Raw genomic sequence first — 21454 nt, 5'->3', positions numbered from 1 at the left:
AAGAAGGCTCCAGGATGCAGCACCTGCTGGCATGTCCTGTTCCCAGTGACACTTAGGACCCTGGCTGCCCCACAAGCTCCTGGCGTCTGGCCGGCCCAGCCTCGGGGAGCTGCACAGGCTGTGTATTCCGTGCGCGTTGGGGACACCTTGGGGGAAGGTACCTGCCCTCCTGCCTGGGACACGAGGGGGCCTGAGGGACTGGTCTCTTAAAGCCGGGAGTCCCGACGACGGTGAGCTGGGACCGGGGGGTCTGGGGGTGCCCTGATCCCTCCTGTCTGCAGGGTGACTGATTCCAGAGCTACTGGGGTGAGCGAGGAGTTGGAAAGAGACGCACATGGTCAGGGTGCTCTCGGGGGCCTGGTGGGGCCACCCCACTGCCCACGACCTGCCAGAGGTGGCGGGAGGGGACGGGGCCCCCGAGGCAGAGTGAGGGTCAGCCGAGGAGCCGGGCGCGTGCCATGGTGGAGGGGCCCTCACCGAAGGCAGACCTGTCCCCTCGGCCCTTGTGAGGAAGCAGGAGGTTTGCTCTCCTTTTATGCAGAAGGTCCCCCAGACCGGACGTGCTCGTGAGAATGTCGTTCACGCAGGCGCCAGTTTGCCAGTGAGAACTTCCACGTTCACGGCCATGGGTGGGACACACATCCCACCTTTTCACAGAGTGAATCAGAAATTTGGAAAATCGCCGTCACTTTTGTACAAACAAAGCTCAAAAGTTTCCCTCTACAGAAACTTGTGGTTAAAAAAGGAGGCAAGTTGCCAAGGGGCAGGGGAGGGATGGAGTGGGATTTTGGGGTGAGCAGATGCAAACTATTATATATAGAATGGGTAAAAAAAAAAACAAGGTCCTACTGTAGAGCGCAGTATCAATATGCTGTGAAAAACCACAGTGGAAAATAATATGAAAAAGATATATATATATATATATTTATATATATGTATAATGGAGTCATTTTGTTGTACAGCAGAAATTAATACAACCTTGTAAATCAACTATACTTCAATAACTTTTTTTTTTTTAAAGAAGGCAGAAGTCTGATCTCCTGTTTCTTGCAGGTGAATTAATTGCTTCTCTTCCTGTAGTATTTACAGAATAGGGATGACGAGCTGAGGGGGAAGGAGAGAAAAATAACCTCTTAAAAAAAGAGATGTTTTTAGGCACAAAAAGGAAACTGTATTAATTAAGGTTCTCCAGAGAAACAGAATCTATATATATATATATCCCCTGTGATCCAGTGAAGTTGATACATATAATTAACCATCACGGAAACCTCCTTCCTACCTGCTAAGGAAGACAAGAGGCTCCTTTAAAAGGAGCAGACACAGATGATGATGGACCTCCGGGTGCCAAGCCTGGGTACCTCGAGTGGCTGCACAGGAGAACTTCTGGGTGTGGACCAAGTGGGTCCTTCTAGAACCTTCTAGGAACTGTTCCTCTCAACCTAGGGTCTAGCACAGCTTTGCATTGGAAGGCACACAGCATGCTTTACTGGGATTCTAATAGAATCAGAAAGCAGAAATGTTTGGTTTTTCTTAAGTTGAAATTGAAGATATTTCCCAGGGTTCATTTACATAGCAGCTCATTTAGTAATAATTTGTAGCCACCAATGGTATTATTATTATTATTTAATCCTTTCTAAGGGGCTGGCCATAAGTAGCCAGCCTTATGTTGACTCATGGTGGAACATCAGGCCAGGCCAAGGTGGGGCATCCACATTTTGGGGTCCTCCTTCCCATATGAGGCCAGAAGCTGCCTACACAGACCCCAGGGAAGAAACTGCTTCTGAGGCTGGGGTCAAACTCTCCCCGACTCCAGGGTCCACGCCTCACAGGTGCCACGGCAGGACCTGGCCGTCCCCTCTGGGCCTAATGACCCAAGTGGTGGGCTGCTTTGCAGGGATTTGGGACAAAAGACCAACTGTTCAATCCACCAGCCCCAGAAGATGCAGCCAGAGACAGGCAGGGAGCAAGACAGACCATGTCGATCCCCCGAGCCTAAGACCCAGCTGGCCTGGACTGAGCGCCTGGCTGCCTCATGAGAGAGGAGAGGGTGGCCGGCCCTGCGCGCTGCCTGTTACATCCGAGTGGGAGGAGGAGGAAGGGGCCAAGGACGAGTGTTGGCTGGGTCCCATCACCAAGTCTTATCGCTCCCTAGGTTCACCGGCATCATAAGTCAGAGAGAGGCAAGGCCTGGGGACGTGTGAGCCCTTAGATGACAGTGACCTTCCCACTAGCGAAAGGGCTCCAAACTGGCCCCATACTCTGACCCTCCTCCCTGGCTCACAGATGGGGCCTGGGTCAAGTCAGGAGGCTTTCCTGAGTGAGCTTTCACCCCAGAAGACATGCAAAAGCCAGATGAAAATACGTTTGCAAAACTGCTTTTTAGGGACTCCCTTGGAGGTCCAAAGGTTAGGACTTTGCCTTCCAATGCAGGTGGGGCAGGTTCAATCCCTGGTCAGGGAGCTAAGATGCCTCACGGCCAGAGGCATCATAAAACCAGAACATAAAACAGAAACAAGATTGTTGTCGTTCAGTCGCTAAGTCATGTCTGACTCTTGGTAACACCATGGACTACAGCATCCCAGGCTCCTCTGTCCTTCCCTAACTTCCAGAGTTCGCTCAAACTCATGTCCATTGAGTATCTAACCATCTCATCCTCTGTCGCCCTCTTCTCCTATCCTCAATCTTTCCCAGCATCAGGGTCTTTTCCAGTGAGTCGGCTCTTTACATCAGGTGGTCAAAGTACTGAAGCTTCAGCTTCACCATCAGTCCTTCCAATGAGTATTCAGGGTTGATTTCCCTTCAGATTGACTGGTTTGATCTCCCTGCAGTCCAAGGGACTCTCAAGAGTTCTCCAGCACTACAATTAGCATCAATCCTTCGGCGCTCAGCCTTTTTTATGGTCCAGCTCTCACATCTGAACACGACTACTGCAAAAACCATAGCTTTGACTAGACAGACATTTGTCGGCCAAGTGATGTCTGCTTTTTAATATTCTGTCTAGGCTGTCAACAAGATTGTAACAAGTTCAATAAAGACTTTTTAAATGGTCCACATCAGAAAAAAAAAAAAAAAACTTTAAAAAACGAACAAAAAAAACCCCTGTTGTATAAATCATGAAGTGCAACATATTCAATGGATATAATTTTAAGAGAGGTGGAGGAGACCTGTGGCTTTAATCCAGGGAAGTTTCCGGAATCAGATCTCTCTTGCCTGGATCCTGACTATGGAGGATGCTGATCAGGAGATGTGGAGAATACTTCTTTCAGTCTATTAGAGGCAGGTGGGTATTTCTATAGCGGGTTTTCTTAGACCAGGCGGGTAGAGTCCTTTATCTAAAAGTGCCTCTGGTTACAGTGGAATTGCCTCATCTGATGCCCCTGGAGATGGAGACAGCTTGGCTGAGAGCTTGCTTTCCATTCCACCTCGCACCAGCAGGAAACAGAAGCTCCTAAGACCTTGAAGGAAACCCAGGGCAGCCACAAACTCTGTTTACAGCCTTCGAGGGCCCGAGAGAAACGCTGAGAAAAATGAGTTGTTGAAAGAACCAGACAGTTCTTCTTCTTTTTTTTTAACCTGAAAATAAAAACTCACCACTGAATCATAAAGCGGGCTGACTGCGAGGTCTCTAGCCGGAAGGGTCGCTGAGGGCCTGCAGGCGCTGGCCGGGGCCTAGGGGGCAGTTTCTCTTCTCCCCGGGACCCCTGCTTGCTTGGGGTGCAGGCGGAGCTTCCTGTCTTGCCCACGTCTAGCCGTGCCCACCTCCACCTTCTTCCCGGCGGGTCTCACGTCCTCCTTTCTGAGGATGCTTCCCTCAACCACTCCCTTCCCTTTTTACGAAATGTGTTTCTCCATCCGCCCACTTCCTTTCTGCTTCCTAGGAGTGTTGACCGATGCACTGAAGTGCTAATATCACATAAAACACTCCAGAAAGTGCTTGAGCACAGAGAAGCCGACACCCCCGCCCCCAGACTGGCAGCCCCAGGCGCTGTGGCTGAAAGAAGGTGGGCTGCGCCCCCGGTCCGGATGACCTGCAGGGGCCTGGGGGCTGGGGCAGCTCCAGGGAGCACTGGGCTGGGTCAGCTGGAGCGGGAGTCGGAGGGTTTGGAGGGGCCTAGCTCAGGACCCGCTGGTGAACACCAGACCCCCCTCGCCCAGGAGCTCAGAGCCCAGGTGGGCAGAGAGGTGGGCAGAGGGCACCTGTGGGCAGAGATGCTCAGGGCTCAGAGAGCTCAGAGAGCTCAGGGCACCCAGGTGGGCAGAGATGGGGGTGAGGGGGCGTGGGGACAGAGGGAGTCTGACACCCTGGGAGCAGCCCACATCCGGGGCGCAGGGGGCTCAGAGCTGTTCCAGAACCCTCCTCAGCACTGTGCTTCTCACACTCACCCCTGACCCCCAGTGGGAGGGGTGGGTGAGGTCCTGGCATGGATCCCCCCTCCCACTTGGGATGTCGCTGGCGCTCCTTCAAGGGACATCCACTCACCTGGCAGATGTTGTCTGAAGTCTTCTGGGTTGACCAGAGGGTTTAGACTCACCGACTCTGGGGGCCTCCACCACTGACAAGCCGTGTGACCCTGGGCAAGTGACTTAAATTCTCCGTGCCTCGGTTTCCTCATCTGTAAAGGTTAAAGGAGGTAATATTTGTAAAGCATTTGGCTGAGTGCCTGGCATACAGTAAACATGGTGTGTATGTTTGTTCAGTAAAGAAGCTGGGAGACCAGGGGTGTCCCTGACCCCATGGAGCCTTCACGTGAGGATGGAGATAAACAACAGACACGTGAACTGGTAAGTGACAGAACTGCAGCAGCAAGAGGAGATTAAATCGGCAACAGGACAGAGGGTGAGTAGCAGGTCGGGGAGCGTTATTTTAACAAAGGAAGTTAAGGGGAGGGGTGTCTGCATGGAGACCAAAATGACGAAAGCGACCAGCCGTGCAAAGATCAGAGCGTTGGATTCCAGGCAGTGGGCACAGCATATGCCAAGGGCCGGTGTGATGGGGAAAAGTCAGGAAGATGTGGCTGGAGCCCAGCAGGGACTGGGGGAAGTTATGTGTGAAAGAGGTTGAGAGAAGCAGGTCCCATGGGGGCTGTTGGTCCTGGGAAGGGATTAGGGTTTTTTCTAACTGCAATAGGAGATTGCACTCACTTCCTTGTCTTCCCCGGTGTCTCGGCAGTAAAGAACCCTCCTGACAATGCAGGTGACTTGGGTTCGATCCCTGGGTTGGGAAGATCCCCTGGAGAAGGAAATGGTAACCCACTCCAGTATTCTTGCCTGGGAAATCCTATGATCCGAGGAGCCTGGTGGGCTACAGTCTATGGGGTCGCAAAAGAGTCGGACATGATTTAGTGTCTAAACAACAACAACTAATTTCTCTGGGCTGTAGCAACAAAGTACCACAGACTTGGTGATTTAAGACAGGAATGTGTTCTCTCATAGTTCTGGAGGCCGGAAGTCCAAAATCAGGATATTGGCCATGGTCTCTCTGCAGAATCCAGTGGGGGGTCCTTCCCTGCCTATTCCAGCTTCTGCTGGGCCCCAGTGTCCCTTGGCTGAGGGTGCCTCCTTCCCATCTCAGTCTCCATCTTCACCTGGTCTTCTGTGCATCTCTGTGTCTTCTTTGTGTAAGGGCACTAATCATTGGAGTTACAATCTAAATCCAATGTGGTAGCGTCTTGAGATCTTTAACCTAATTACATCTGCAAGACCCTATTTCCAACTAAGTTAACATTCACAGATACCCAGGGTTAGGTGTGTGTGTGCTCAGTCATGTCTGACTCTTTGCAACCCTATGCGCTGCAACCCACCAGGCTCCTCTGTCCATGGAATCACCCTGGCAAGAATACTGGAATGGGTTACCATTTCCTCCTCCAGGGGATTTTCCCAACCCAGGGTTCGAACCTGCATCTTCTGTGTCTCCTGCCTTTATCAGGTGGATTCTTTACCACCGAGCCACCTGGGAAACCCTTGGACACAATTCAATTCATTCAGAGGCCACTGGACATCTATGCAGAGGGGAGCTATATGACCTGACCTCTTGTTTAACAGGGTCATGCTGGCTGCTGTGTGGAAAAGAGCACAAAGATGGGGAGGAAAGTTATGGGGGTGGCGGGGGAGGGGGTGGCTTTTGCAGGCAGCATGGCCAGGGGTGACGGGCGAGCAGGAGAAAAGGCATTTTCCTGTTGGACATAAACAATTTCATGGATCACCAACCTCAGACGAGGCCCCTCTGTGACTAAGATGGGTCAAGGTGGCAGCAAGACCCTTCCGAAATCACATCCGAAATAGACAAAACATGGACACCATCCAAACTGCAAAATCAACCAAACATCCCCCATCCCAGCTAATGTGACCCTCTCTCTGTTTTAACCAATCACAATTCTAGCTTCTGCCCATCCTTCTCACATTCTAGATAAGAATTATCGAGATGCCCAATCATAGTATCACCCTGACTCCTGACAGCATCCAATCCAGGGTGAAGCCTTGCTTCCCCGGACCCTCCCCCAGATCACATACCAGAAGCCCAAGTCCTGTGAGGTGATGGGTCCTGACTGAGATGCCCCGGGGGTTCCCCTGGTGTGTTCAGCCTTGCTGCCTCGGATCAGGAAGGCCAACCTGGTCCATCCACCGCTGTGCTCCTCGTGGTCTCTGGCTGAAGGGCAGGGGGTGCTCTGTGGGGGTGGGCCCAGCGCCCTGAGCTGGGTGTGATGCTGTGCTGCCGCCCTATTGGAATTCTTAATCGCTTTTGAACACAGGGCTCTGTACGTTCATTTTTCCCTGGGCCCTGAAAATTCTGTAGCTGGTTCTGCTGAAGAGTATTGACAGTGGCTGATGCTAGAGTCACCGGGGTGGAGAGTGAAAAGTGGGTGGGTTCAGGACTTCCTTGGCCAAAAAAGAAAAAGTGGAAAAATTTAAGGAGGAGGGCGAGAAACCTTGAGTTTGGGTCTGTGTACACTGTGCCCTTTATCAAAAGGGAAGACATTGGGCGGTGAAGTCCAGCAGGTTTGGAAGTGGGAACGGGGGGCCAAGAGTCTCCATTTGGTGAAAATATACTTCTTTTTTTTTTTCCATTTATTTTTATTAGTTGGAGGCTAATTACTTTACACTATTGTAGTGGTTTTTGCCATACATTGACATGAATCAGCCATGGATTTACATGTATTCCCCATCCCAATCTCCCCTCCCACCTCCCTCTCCACCCAATCCCTCTGGGTCTTCCCAATGCACCAGCCCCGAGCATTTGTCTCATGCATCCAACCTGGGCTGGTGATCTGTTTCACCCTTGATAATATACATGTTTCAATGCTGTTCTCTCGAAACATCCCACCCTCGCCTTCTCCCACAGAGTCCAAAAGTCTGTTCTGTACATCTGTGTCTCTTTTGAAAATATACTTCTTATCGGGCTTCCCTGGGGGCTCAACTGGTAAAGAATCCACCTGCAAGGCGGGAGACCTGGGTTCAGTCCCTGGGTTGGGAAGCTCCCCTGGAGAAGGGAAAGGCTACCCACACCAGTATTCTGGCCTGGAGACTTCCATGGACTGTATGGGGTCACAAAGAGTTGGACATGACTGAGTGACTTTCACTTTCATACTTCTTACCACACATTAGGAAACAGACACGCCTCAGGACAGCTCAGCCCAAGCACCAGGACTACTGAGTATGTGCTCTGGAACTCGCTAGCCGTAATGACTGAAGCCCTGATGCCCCAGGGCCTGGGCTCTGCAGCAAGAGAGGTCCAAGCCCACAGCTAGAGAGTAGCCCCCACTCGCTTAACTAGAGAAAAGCCCTCACACAGCAACCCAGCACAGTCAAAGATAAATAAATAAATACAAATATCAAAGTAAAAATATCGAAATGGCAGTTTGGGGGGAAAAAAGAAAGATAACATTTAAAAAAAAAAAAAGGTGACTCAATATCATACGGCCGTTTTGCTAGCTATTACCATGGGGGACGGGGGCAGGGGAGGAAGTATTGAGTATAGGGGACTTAGGGATCTTTCTGTAACATTTCTTAACTGTGTAAGAATCTACAACTATCTCAAAATTAGAAGTTTAATTAAAAATCGGTGACCCAGAAAATCAGGAGGAGGATGGAACGCCAGGTGGCTCCGGGCAGGTGCTGCTCATTTGTATTCATCGGCTCTTGAATCTGCAAGGAGCTGGGGTGCGGCTGGAGGGTGGGGTCCCTGGCAGCAGCTGTGGTTCCTGAGTGTCCCTCTTGCTATTCTCGAGGTGGGGCTCGTGGGGTGGAGAGTATCTCATCTCTCCGAGGCCCTGCCAAGTGCCGGGCATGGACTTGATGGAGGAAAGTTCCATGAAGAAAGTGACTCAGGCACTCAGTCCCTTTAGCCGGCTCAGGTCCCCACAGCAGGGGGTCAGACATGGGGAGCTTAGGGGCCATGACTGGGAGCAGAGGCCAGAATGACTTTGGTCGGTCTCCACTTTTGTGCCCCCATTAACCAGTCTCGGGCTGCCTGAGGTGGGGGTGGGGAGCACCTCATCTTGATATTTGCAGATTTATTCACGGAATTCCCCACACATCTGGGTGAGAATACATGACTTGCCCCCGGAGGAAATAGTTAAATGAATTGCTAAACCGCAAAATGTTCCTGTAAAATTGCTTCCATATTTTATTAGACGCAGATGAGCATGAATTATTGTGAAGCCAACAGGAGGGTTTGCAAATTTGGTTCTTGCTTTTCCATAAACAACTCTTCCGTGTCTAGATAGTTATGGCAAGGTTTTAATGAATGTTGGCTTGTGATGGGACTGTTGAATAACTCATTCACTTATCCATCCACCCATCCAACATTTATTAGGCATCCACTGTATGCCAAGTGTGTGATAGTTGCTCAGTCGTGTCCGACTCTTTGAGACCCCATGGAAGGGAGCCTGCCAGGCTCCTCTGTCCATGGAATTCTCCAAGAACAGTGGAGTGGGTTGCCATTCCCTTCTGCAGAGTATCTTCTCAACCCAGGCATTGAACCTGGGTCTCCTGCAATGCAGGCGGATTCTTTACCTTCTGAGTCACCCAGGTAATACCAGCTAAATTGCAGCTCAGGTATCATTCTTGTTGACCTGCCTTCACCATCAGATGTACAAGGTTGTTGTGAGATGAGCCAGTTTGGGGCTTTACTGTCATGGGAGGGACACCCTTTTGGGGCAGTAGCCTTCCTTTCATGTATCTCAGGAGGCCACTGGCCACAGAAAAGAGGGAACATTTCCACATACCTGATCGCGGTTGGAAATGCTACCTAACATTAAATTATTCTTTCTTAAGATCTTCTCATTTGTGTCAAGGTGTGAAATTTCTTGGGGAAAAAATGGACACAGTTGAACAAGACGAGCTTTCAAGTTGAATGGGCCGTATTGGTTTCTCACACTCCATGGGGTCCTGTCAAATTGATCCCGGCAGGGCAGGCCACAGGGTCTGCTTTCCACTCAGAATGCCCAGCACGGGGCTCTGGGAAGCTGGGATAAGAGAAGAAGCATTGTTTGTTTCACCTCCCTCGTTTGGCAGTTAAGCAACAAGGATGGCTTGTAAGATCCAGAAAACCAGAGGGACTGGGGACCCTTTCACCACGCTCCCTCTGGCCCCCAAAGACAGGAGTAGGGTTTATCTCTGCTGCCTTGCCCTGAGCTGGGGATGGGAACACAGTCACCAGTGACAGGGGGCTGGGCTCACCCCACTGGGACCCTGGGCTTGGAGGGCTGTCCGTGGCTCTGCAAGCTGACACTCTGGTGGAGGGGGGTGGGGGGCATGGAGTTGGCCTCAAGAAAGACTTCTTGAAGAAAAAGCAAGAGGTAGAGGGCTTCCCTGGTGGTCCAGTGGTTAGGAATCCACCTGCCAATGCAGGGGACACAGGATCAATCCGTGGTCCGGAAAGATCCTACATGCCTTGGGGCAGCTGAGCCGCAAGGACTGCAGCGCGGGAGCCCTCGACCCTCTGCTCTACAACTGGAGAAGCCACTGCAGTGAGAAGCCTGCGCCCAGCAACCAAGGGGAGCCCCCGCTCGCCGCAACTAGAGAAAGTCCGAGAGCAGCAGCAAGGACCCAGCGCAGCAAAAAATAAGCTAATAAATAAATTAATTTAAAAAGGCCGGGGGGGGGGGGGGAAGGGCGCCCAGCGGCATCCCCTCTGCTGCGCGGTTGATGTCTGGGGTTCTCACGCAGCTTGCGTGGCGCCTGAGCAAAGGAGTCCCTCCTGTCCCCAGTGTGTGGGCAGAGAAATGGGCCTGCAAGTCCAGAAGCACATCCAAGGTCACCCAGGGTGTCCCGGAGGCTGGACTGGACCTTACCGTCCGTCCTCCGTGCCACGGCTTCCCAGACAGGGGCTCTGTGCGTTGACCTCCTCCCAAGGCAAACATGGCTGGTAAATCAATGACTGGGGGCGTCAGAGAGGAGGGCCCTGGGCAGGGTGGGGTGCCCTTCACTGCACCTGTCCGCAGGTGAGGTCAGCTGAGAGTGACCTGGGAACGTCTAGAAGCATCACCTTCCATCCGGAGACTACAGTTCATGCTCAGGCCTGGCGGACACATGTGCTCTCCTCTCCATTCCAAGTAGTGGGCGATTGGGTTGCTGAGACATTCAGGAAACAGAGTTGGTTAGAAACAGGAATTCAGACGAATTGCTCCTGAAATCTAGAGGGCCCGGGGAGGCAGTGCGGGAGGAGGGGATGTCTGGTTCTTAGGAATCAAGAGCTCAGCAGCCACCCTTTCGGTTCGAACTTGGAAATTCATACTGAAAAAGGGTGGCTCCCTCCTCCCTCGTCTTTTGTTCTGTTCAGGCCTCAGTGGGCTGGATGAGGCCCGCCTGCCCTGGGGAGGACCATCGGCTTGACTGAATCCAAGTGCTAATCTCACCCAGGAACACCCAGGAAGGGTGTTTAATCTAGGGATCTCTCAGCCAGTCAAGCGGACACATTAAATAACCACCACCGTTTTCTTCCTTTCATTCATGAAATTACAGGCATGGTCTTTGGTAGCTCAGTTTATTTCCTGGGGGAGGGGAGGAAACACAGTGCTACTGGGGCCTAGGTTAGGGCGGAATTCTTGGAGTTAGGCGAGGAAGGAGGAGCTTCCCTGGTGCCTCAGATGGTAAAAAAAAAATCTGCCTTCGATACAGGAGACCCAGGTTTGATTCCTGGGTAGGGAAGATCCCCTGGAGGAGGAAATGGCAACCTGCTCCAGTATTCTTGCCTGGAGAACCCCATGGACAGAGGAACCCGGTGGGCTACAGTCCATGGGGTTGCAAAGAGATGGATACAACTGAGTGACTAACACTTTGAACACTTTCAGAGGAGCCAGAACAGCTCTTGGGGAGGAGGGGTTGAAGCCAAAAGATAGGAAAAGGTAAATGAAGATGAATGCATGTGTGACATTATTTGAGAGTCACAAGCAAAGGTCAGGGTATCTTTTGATAGTTTGTTTCTTGGAGGTGCTGCCACATGGGGTGATGGGATTAATTTAGATACATTTTTTTTTAGGTTTTAAAAAGGTTTTTTTTTTTTTGCTGTGGACCATTTTTTAAAGTCTTTGTCGAATTTGTTACAATATTGCTTTTGTTTTATATTTTGCTATTCTGGCTGAGAGGCATGTGGGATTTTAACTCCCCAACCAGCCATAGAACCTGTAGCCCCTGCAGTGGAAGGCAGAGTCTTAACCACTGGGCCGCCAGGAAGTCCTTATTTTGGATACATTTAGAGAGTGGCCATCAGAATTTGAGAACTCAGGTATTGTGTTCAATTGCACCTCCTACTAAAACAATCACTCAAGATCTGAACTCTGTGTAATAAAGTATGTGACTGGTTCCTGGGAGGGAGCTTGGAAATCTTGGGAACTTCCTGAATGATAGGAGTGCCTGTTATTTCTCAGGGACTCCTAGGGTCACGCCTAAGTTTACGATGGGGGTGGCGATGCCACAGAGACCAACCCGATGACTAGCAGGCTGGGTCCTTGAGCCAGGTGATGTCAACATGTTTCGATCTGAATGTTTGTGTTTCCCTCAAATTCACATGTTGAAATTCTAACCCCCAACCTGATGGTATTAGGAGATGGGCCTTTTGGGAGGTGATCAGGTCGGGAGGGTGGAGATCTCGTGAATGGGCCTGCGCCATTATAAAAGAGGCCCCATGGAGCGTACTAGGCCCCCTGGCCACATGAGGACACCGTGAAAAGATGGCCATCGGTGAACCAGGAAGTGAGCTTTCAGCAGACACTGAATCGCCTGGTGACATGATCCCACACTTTCCGGTCTCCAGAACTGTGAGAAGTAAATGTTTGTTGTTTCCAAGCCACCCAGTGTATGGTGTTATAGACTGTTGTTACAGTCACCCAGTCTATAACAAAATGTAGACTTACAGTTTACATATATATACTCTGTATTTTGTTACAGTAGCAAGAATGGAGCCAGGCACAGCCCACACTTTGGGGATTGGTGGGGGGGGGGGGGGGGGAGGGTTGGAGAGTGAGTTCAATCACGTGGCCAGTGACTCAACTCGTCATACTTACAATGAAACCCCAATAAAAGCTCTGGCCCCTGACGCTTGGGGGAGCTTCCTCATTGAATCCTTGGGTGTGCAGGAGGGTGACACATTCAGGTTTTATGGCAAGAGGGCACAGAAGACCCTCCCAGAACCTCACCCTGGAGCCTCTTCATTTGGCTGATCCTGACCCGCACCCTTTGTAATAAAACTGTAACCAGAAGGATGGGCTTCCCTGGTGGTAAAAGAATCTGCCTGCCAACGCAGGTGACCCGGGTTTGATTCCTGGGTCAGGAAGATCCCCTGGAGAAGGAAATGGCAGCCCACTCCAGTACTCTTGCCTGGGAAATCCCATGGACAGAGGAGCCTAGAGGGCTGCAGTTCATGGGGTCGCAAAAGAGTCGGACACAATTTAGCAAATAAACAACGACAAAAACCAGGACAGCCCTTACCTAAGCCCTGTGGGACACACCAGCAAATTGTTGAGACTGATGGGGGTTGGGAAAGCCTTCCAGGTTTGTGGCCAGTTGGTCTCAATTGTGGGTGGGCTGGAGACCACCAAAGCGTGGCTGGTGTCTAAAGTGGGGGCAGTCTTGTTGGGGACTGTGCCCTTGAACCTGGGAAATCTCTGCTAACTCCAGGTGGTTAGAGTCAGAACTGTGCTGGGTTAACTACAGAGACAAGAGAACACCACACCTTACTGCATCTCTCTCAACAAGAAAAACCTCTCACGAGCTGATTTTGTTTGTGTCAGGCGTGGTGGTGGGTTCCACACATCCCACCTAGCTGTTGAATGTCATGTTACTAAAGGGATTCGTGAAGCTTAGAATATCGCTAGTGTCAAAGGGGCGACACCGGGAAAAACACACTGGGATCGGAAGTACTATTTTTAGGCGGGTGCACAGATTTGGAGGACCAGATTTTCATATAAATTCACTAAAACAAGGAAGTCTAAATGCTTCGTGAAGTGAAGGGCTGCAGAGTAATTTTCAGCCTTGCTTTAAGAGGTATTCAGTTGGTGAAGACTTTGGAAAGGATGCTGGCGACTGACAACCTTGCCCTATCCTTAGGTCTCCTGGGATGTGCCAGTTGGCTGACTGCTAGGCTGGGGTACGCTGTTGGCTGGCACTTGGGGTGTGCTCGAGGCACAGTCTACCAAGAGCAGGAGGATGGGCTTAGGGATATCCTGGTCCTCATGGGGCCTGGGAAGAGAACAGGTGGATGAGGGCCTGCATGATCCCACGTTGAGGTGTTCCTGGCCTGGAAGCAAGGCCCCCTGTTTCTAGGGTGGACAGTCCCTCTTGTAAGGACATGCTCACCGGACCGGCGCCTCCTGTGATTCAGCTGATCTCAATTCCAACCTTAATAAGTGAAGTGAAAGTCGCTCGGTAGTGTCTGACTCTTTGTGACCCCATGGAGTCCATGGAATTCTCCAGGCCAGAATACTGGAGTTGGGTAGCCATTCCCTTCTCTAGGGGATCTTCCCAACCCAGGGATCGAACCCAGGTCTCCCACATTGCAGGCGGATTCTTCACCAGCTGAGCCACCAGGGAAGCCCAACCTTAGTAATGACATCTGCAAAGACCCTACTTACTTCCAAATGAGGTTGCCTTCTGAGGTGCTCAGTGGACATGAACTTTGTGGGGACACCAGCCGACCCATCACATCCTCTAAACATCTACCAATCGGTGGACAGATCAAGGGAATCAGAAGAGGCCCCCTGTCAGCATTATCACAGCAGAGCTGGGCCGGGAGTGAGATTATCTCAACGGGAAGACAGAACATTTATAAACTCCTGAGACTGTCCTCAAGCACGGGAGCTCCCAGGCCACTGCCCCTCTACTCTGAAGGATCTGCTGGACATCCTTCTCTCTTTCCTGTTGTCCTCAGCTCTTCAGGAAGAAGTCGAATCCTTTATTCACGGTCTAAAGAGATGACCTGAGCAAGGGCTAATGGATTAAGCCCAGGGACAAGATGACAGTTCTCTTCTGCCTTCTCGGTTCCAATGAAGGCTCTAAGAAGAGACCAGGATGCTCTAGGCTGGAGCAGAGGGCTGGACGTGGCCCAGGGCAGGCTCGCCCTCCGTCATCCATCCCACCCTAAAACCAGCTAGAGCCCCAAGCAGAGAACAATGCTGCTTCAGCTAAGCAAGGTTAGGGTATTGCATTTCAAAGGGCAAATGGTTTCTGTCTCCAGGCAACTTGTAATTCTTTTGTTCAAAGAATAAAAGCACAGTTGGAGACCAGAGAGGGGTATTAGGCCTCTAAGAGTTCCTAAATCAGAGGGGGTTCCCTGCTCTCGGCCTGACTTCCTCTGCCGACCCGGCCACCTGACTCCAGCTGGGCCCGTGGGGGGAGTCCGGTCTGCACCAATACGCGGGCAGAGTCTGCCCTGCCCCGACCCGGACCTCGGCTCCTCTTTGTGCCTCACTAGCCTCGCCCCCCTTGCAGGGGCGGGGTTGGGGTGGGGGTTCCTACCTTTGCTCTCTGCCTCTCTGAATGGTCCGGCTTGCAGGTGCCGCCTGCCTGTCTGTCTGTCTGTGTCCGGGAGGCAGGCTGGTGGCTGTCAACCAGAAGCACCAGCCGACCCGGCCACCTGACTCCAGCTGGGCCCGTGGGGGGAGTCCGGTCTGCACCAATACGCGGGCAGAGTCTGCCCTGCCCCGACCCGGACCTCGGCTCCTCTTTGTGCCTCACTAGCCTCGCCCCCCTTGCAGGGGCGGGGTTGGGGTGGGGGTTCCTACCTTTGCTCTCTGCCTCTCTGAATGGTCCGGCTTGCAGGTGCCGCCTGCCTGTCTGTCTGTCTGTGTCCGGGAGGCAGGCTGGTGGCTGTCAACCAGAAGCACCAGGATCCGGCCAGGCTGTGGCCCACTTGGCGAGTGCGGCAGGTTTTCCCCTCTCTCTCCTGGCTTTGCAGGAGGACTGTCCCCTGGGGGACAGTGTGGGTGACCCTGAGACAGGAGGGAGATGAGCTCAGGACTGCAGATCTTGAAGCAGGGGCCAATCTGAGGAGAAGTAGGAGGGTTTGAGGGGTCATGGGACAATCTCCCAGGGAGTCCCCACGACCAGCCCAGGGCACAAGAGGGCCAGGGTGGGGGTGAGGGTGGAGGGCCCAGCCCAGCCTTGAGGAGCTTCTGCTGCAAGAAGGATTAAATAATGAAACACTGCAGCTACTTACAGAACCACTGTCCGAAGGGCGCTTGTGAATTCTCTTTGATTTCTCCTTTGCACCCACGGAACGTCTGCCTCATGTGTGCCCACCTGCTGGCGACCCGAGACTCCAGACTGGCCTGGAGTTTGATTCTTGGTCGAGCAGGTTGCCCCAGAGGCAGCAAACATCCAGACCTCCTGGGTCCCCAGTGCACCCCAGCCAGTCGGGATTGCTGGAGTTGCCACTGGGATGCCCCGTGCCCCCCTCCAACCCCATCCCCCGGGCACATGAGCCATTCTCTAGGGTATGTCACAGACAAACCCAGTCAGGAAAAGAGAAACCTCCTGGCTGTTTTTTTTTTTTTTAAACAAAGAGTGAAGTTGTTGGTTACTCAGGTGACCAGAGAGTGGAGAAGGGAAAAGGTGAAATAAGGCAACTCAGGGATTAGCAACACAGGAAGCTGCAACCAGCCCTGGGACTGGAGAGGCTGGGGGTGGAAGTGGCTTTACTGGAGCCCAGATCTGGAGCCCTTGGGTGGAAGGTGGAGTCGTGGCGAGGGCTAGGAGGAAGGGACCGTGCAGCAGGAGCCAGGGAGGTGGAGGAAAAGGAGGCGGGGGTGGGGGGGGGGCAGACCCTGGCTTCTTCCATCCTGCGTCCCAGTTTTTTAAAAATTTGGATAAAATACATGTAACATAGAATCTACCATCTTGACCATCTTTAGGGGTACAGTTCAGTGGCATTAAGTGCGTCTACATTGTGGTGCAACCATCACCCCATCCATCTCCTGGCCGTTTTCTTATCGCACATCTAAACTGTCCTCGTGGGACAGTGACTCCCAGTCAGCGTCTCCTCGGCCCTCCACAACCCCCTTCACCTTAGATACGTCATGTAAGTGTGATCTTGTCTACACGGCTGCTCACGATGTTCTTCCCTCCTTGCCCACTGGGCAAACTGATAAACTCCGACTCGTCTAACCTGACCACCGGGAAGAACAAACCCCAAACCGTGAACTGTTGGCTCCATCTGTCTAAACAGCACAGAAGAAGGGCAGGGCAGGCCTGGTGGTGTATTTTCCTTCCCAGGATGCTGTTCCTAGACCTCTGATGACCCCAAGTTTCCTCTAGGGGTTCTCCCCACACCCCGTTTCTCATGGCTTGGGTAGTGATGACACCCCTCATCCCCAGGTTCATAATACACTCCATCTTCCTGGTCACAGTGACTAGCCCTGAGACTTCAGCTGAGCCCTTGGACAAGAGAGCCCATCTTCCACGGGGCTGGCAAGGCCACAAAGGTACCAAGTGGACCAGGCCTGCCTGAGAATGAAGCCAACAGAGAGGAAAGCACAGTCATGGGCTGCAACAGCAGTGAGTTTTGACAACATTGTTTCTATACCTGGATACAGCTATGCCTGAAGCCTTATTTCACCTGTTCTTTCACCTGTAAGTCCCCTCTTTTTGCAAGACAGCTTGGGTTGGGATTACAGCCACTTAGCACTGGAAGCCATGTACCGCATGATTAACGCATGTGCCTTGGACCCAAGTCTTAGCCTTACATTCCTTCTTGATTCAGAGCTCCTTGGCTAGCAGCTCTGTAGGTGTGGTCCCCAGGACAAGGGGTCTCTCTGAATGTCCTGTAGTAAGTGGTTTGCACAGAGAAAAGCAGATCAGAAATCGGTGGGATACCACCTTGTGGGGTGGGGGATTGTTTTCAGTCAGGAGGGCATACTTTTCCCGATTCCAGGTTGGGTGATTTGCCCAGGGCCCCCAGGGGGTGGGTGGTGGAGCTAGGACCAGCCAGGCTGTTGGGTCTCTTGGCTGCTTTGCCCAGGCTGGGTCTCTGGTGAAGGTTGTGGTTGGGGGGGGGGGGGGTGCTCTCCTAGTTAGGCCAGGATAAGAGACCCGATTCCTGTTCCCAAAACAGCCACAGAGCCGGACGAGCATTGCTTGGTGAGAGTTGGGAACGCTGAGGCTCTCAGGCCTTGGGGGCCCCGCCCGTGCTGAGCCAGGCCTGCCTCCCCCCCTCCACCACCCGCAGTCACCCAGGAGGGTCACTGCGGGGCACACAATGCTTTGTGCCTCAAGGACAAAGCCGGAAAGCAGCCCCGGCGCCTCATCAGCTGGCATCACTCTCCGCCCTCCCTGGGCACTTTACACATTCAGAACCTATTTTAGAAGCAGCAGCTCATCCGATTCTCTTTAATGCACTTCCAGGCAGCGCAGATGTGCATCAGGGAAAGAACGTTCCCTGAACCAAAGCGCTTCTGTGGGCTCATGATCTGCTCCCGGCGCGCCCACTCCCAGGCCAAGCGCCCCCATGAATCATGCAGGAGAGCTGGTGTCCGCCGTGCGCGGGGGGCAGCTCCTCGCAGAGAGGGCTGGGCGGCGCGCATTCGGAAGGCGGAGGGTCAGGGACTGTGGGGGTGGGGGCCTGCAGAAAAGCGGGGAGGGCTGGAGGCCCGGGGCGGGGGGCGGGGAGGGGAAGCGGGCAGCGTCCAGAGCCCTTCCTCCCGGTCCCGCGGGGACGGGCCCCCGGCCCCCGCCCCTCCCGCAGCGGTCGTCCGCGTGTGACAGGCTTTACCCTGAACGGAGGACTTGGCGCCTGAACGGTCCCAGATGGGCTGGCTGGCGGGGAGGTGGGGCGGGGCGGGGACCGACGGATGAGAAAACAAAGTGCCGGGGGGAGGCGGGCGCGCCACAGGTGAGGACGGGCCGGGCGGCCGGCTAACGAGAGATGCAGAGCCACAGGGCGGCTCCCGGATCAGAACCGGGGCTCGCTAAAACGCGCAGAGACAGAAATTACGCCCTGCGAGCGGCTGTCCTGAAAAGCGTGTTAGCCAGACAGACAGATGATGGAGGGAAGATGTCTGATGTTTCTGTCGGTTGCAAAAATACATGTTTTTGATTCGGAGGGGGAGGCACCAGAGTCCGTGATTTAACTTTTAAGGGAATTTTCAAAGTTTCTTTCTTTTTTTTTTTTTTCCTAACCAAAGCTGAAAAATGTGTCCCTGGAAAGGAACATGAAAATATGTTACTGAGAGATTTAGTCTCTCCCTTCCATGACCCGAAGGAAGCAGGAGGCTAGACCAGCCAAGTGGGTATTCCCACCTGCCGTGGGTCCCCCCGGGGAGGGCCTGGGGTGGGAGCAGGGCTTGGATTCAGTGTCCTTTACACACTGCAGGCTCCTAGGCTGCAAGACCCGGGCTCTTTCTCTAACACATCACAACCCACTTTCTGGAAGCTACCTGTCTCAGGGGGCACCCCCGCCCCGGCCCCCAGCCCCCCGTCCCCTGTAGGTGAGGACTCAAAGGAAACCAACAGGAGTGGACCTAAGGTTTGGGAGGCCTGAAGCTCAGACCACCAAGGGATTCTGTCAGAGAGGAAGGAGAAGCACACCATGTATTTAGGTGTGAAAGTAAATGCTGATTTAGAGTGAGAAAAGAAATCACACACGGAACCAGGGTCCTGGGAATCCAGGTCTCTTCCTGCAGTGTCTTTAGGCAATTTAACAGACATGCTTGTTGGTTCCAAGATGACTTTTTTCCCCACCCAGGGTCCTCTGTGACTCCCAGCATCTTCCAGCTCTCCCAGGGCCCAAGCAAAGGAGAGGGTCTTGACATTTGGGGCTTCATCTGCCCCTGTAAATGAGGCTGCCTAGAAAAGTCATTCTCTGCCTTGGCTGGGATCTGTCTGCGATGGGATCCAAGGTCTGTGAGGAAACGAGGGGTGGGAGGGTTTGGAAAGACCCTGTCTGTGCTCTGGGATTTGGGAGCGGTTGCCCAGAGGCAGCCAGGTTCGTGGGTTTGCAATTTCAGTCGATGGAAATCTGGCCAATTGAACCACACCCTGTTCAGAGAAAGATCACGTGACCAGCCGGGCTGGTGAGCGGGGATCTGGAGGAGATAGTGGTGGGCAGAGCCCTCTGGCTGGGGCCAGGCAGGGGGCATCTTGGCTCCGGCATCTGGGTTGTCTGCCAAGGCTGACCCCTGGCCTGGAAGACAGAGCCTCCAGTGGCCTGTACCCAGAGTCCCCCCTTACCCCCAGGCTTACCTCACTCTCCATGTTCTTGGCTAATATAATGAATCTGTAACATCACAGTCAACCTTCTGGAGGTCTGACTTCTGGACAGGAGAGTGCAGGGTGTGGAAAAAGGTCTGTCCATCCAGAGTGTCTGGCTGATGGTCGTCTGGCTCTCCTGCCTGAGGGAGAGAGGGTACTGGTCTGTCAGCCCACACAGCCCACAGCTATATTTCTCAAAGCAATTCACTAAATTGACATTGTGGCTTTTAGTTATCACTTTCTTTGAACTTGGTTCATGCCAGTTCACCCCCAAGAGAGATGGGGCTGTTTCACAGTGCCCACAGAATCACGTCTGGTGCAGAGCCAGCTCCATAAATATCACTCGAAGGAATGGAAATTAGACTTTGAGCCTGCTAGAGAAGGCTGCATGCAGACAGGAATGAATTCCCAAAGAAAATAGCCACCTTGCAAGGGACAGACTTGGGGAGCAGCTGGCCGGGCCTGGGTTCTCTCTGATTTGTCATAGTGAAGCGTGGGTTTTTTTCTTTTTCTTTTTTTAAATAATGTATTTATTTATTCATTTTGTTTTTTATTGTGCTGGGCCTATGCTGCTTCCCGCGGGCTTTCTCCAATTGCAGTGAGCGGAGGCTGCTCTTGGTTGCGGTGCAGGGGCTCCTCGATGCGGTGGTCCCCCTTGCTGCGGAGCACCGGCTCTAGGCCTTCCAGAGTTGCGGCAGGCAGGCTTAGGGGTCGTGGTGCACAGGCTTAGCTGCTGCACGGCAAGTGGAATCTTCCCAGACCCAGGATCGAACCTGCGTCTCCTGCATTGGCAGGTGGGGTCCTGTCCACTGTACCACCAGGGAAATCCCTTTGTAAAAATTTTTATTGGCGTGTATGGTAGTTGATTTACAAGGCTGTGTTAGTTTTAGGGGTGCAGCAGAGTGAACCACTTATGCCCATATCTTAGATTCTTTCTTAGATTCTTTTTTCATACAGGCCATGACAGGGTATTAAGTAGAGTTCCCTGTGTTACACAGTAGGTTCTTACTAGCTATGTGTTTTATAGGTGGTAGTGTGTATGAGCCGTGGGTGAAAGTGAAAACTGCCTCAGAAATGTGGGCACCCCTCGGTTACGGGCTGAACTGTGTACCTGCCCCCCGCACATTCATTTGTCGGAGTCCCCGCCCCAGCACCTCAGACTGAGGCTCTGTTTGGAGACAGGGCCTTTCAAGAGGCAGTCACGTCACAGTGAGGTTGACGGCCAGCTGGGAGTGCTGCTTCCGGGGTCCCGGAGCTGAGGGTTCTGTGTGTGCCCCGCGGGAGGCTCGCCCAGCACGCCCCAGGGCTGGCCTCCCTGCCCTGAGCCGTCCGTGCTTTCCGCTGGCCCCACGCCTGCTCAGGGAGACCCTGGTCTTCTCCACCCTGTCTGTCCTGGCTGCGCCACCCCACGCCACACCCAGAAGCAGCCATACCTGCGTGCTTGGAGAACACACAGACGATTTCGAATTCTCTACCAACGTGACGTCAGCCACCCCCGGTTTGGGGGAAGAAGCCGCTGGGGCCACATTGATTACAATCCCATTTACACTTTGTGAGTGGAGGTCATGCAGATGTCAGGGTTGTTTATTCCAAGGAGTCCACGACCAGAGTGCCAGCCTGGCCCAGGCCAGCCCCTGCATGGGAAGCCATGAGTCTGTCTCTGGGCAGACTTCAAATGAAGCAAACTCTCCACTGGTTCTGACACCACTTTGCTGCCCGCCACTTCTGAGAAGGCTCTGAGCTACCGCCCAGACGTCTCCATTCTAGAAGATGG

At 52.9% G+C, this 21454-nt stretch overlaps 1 long non-coding RNA gene across 3 annotated transcripts; it reads right to left on the bottom strand.

The window, feature by feature from the left end:
- Nucleotides 1-1029: 1029 nt before the first annotated feature.
- On the bottom strand, nt 1030-15123 carry LOC133063870 (uncharacterized). 3 transcript variants are annotated; one of them, XR_009694525.1, is made up of 5 exons: nt 14953-15123; nt 10293-10572; nt 9225-9464; nt 4481-4613; nt 1030-3573 (listed from the first exon to the last, which is right to left on the bottom strand). It is a non-coding gene; the product is annotated as an uncharacterized LOC133063870 (long non-coding RNA). The 3 variants fall into 3 exon arrangements; XR_009694524.1 differs by having other exon boundaries at nt 1030-4613; XR_009694523.1 differs by lacking the exons at nt 1030-3573; nt 4481-4613 and having other exon boundaries at nt 7261-9464.
- Between the last annotated feature and the right edge of the window lie 6331 nt (nt 15124-21454).

The sequence above is a fragment of the Dama dama genome, chromosome 10 (genome assembly GCF_033118175.1).
Source record: "Dama dama isolate Ldn47 chromosome 10, ASM3311817v1, whole genome shotgun sequence".
In the NCBI taxonomy this organism is placed as follows: domain Eukaryota; kingdom Metazoa; phylum Chordata; class Mammalia; order Artiodactyla; family Cervidae; genus Dama; species Dama dama.
The sequence above is the reverse complement of the archived record's forward strand: the minus strand, read 5'-3'. Positions and strand labels throughout refer to the sequence as shown.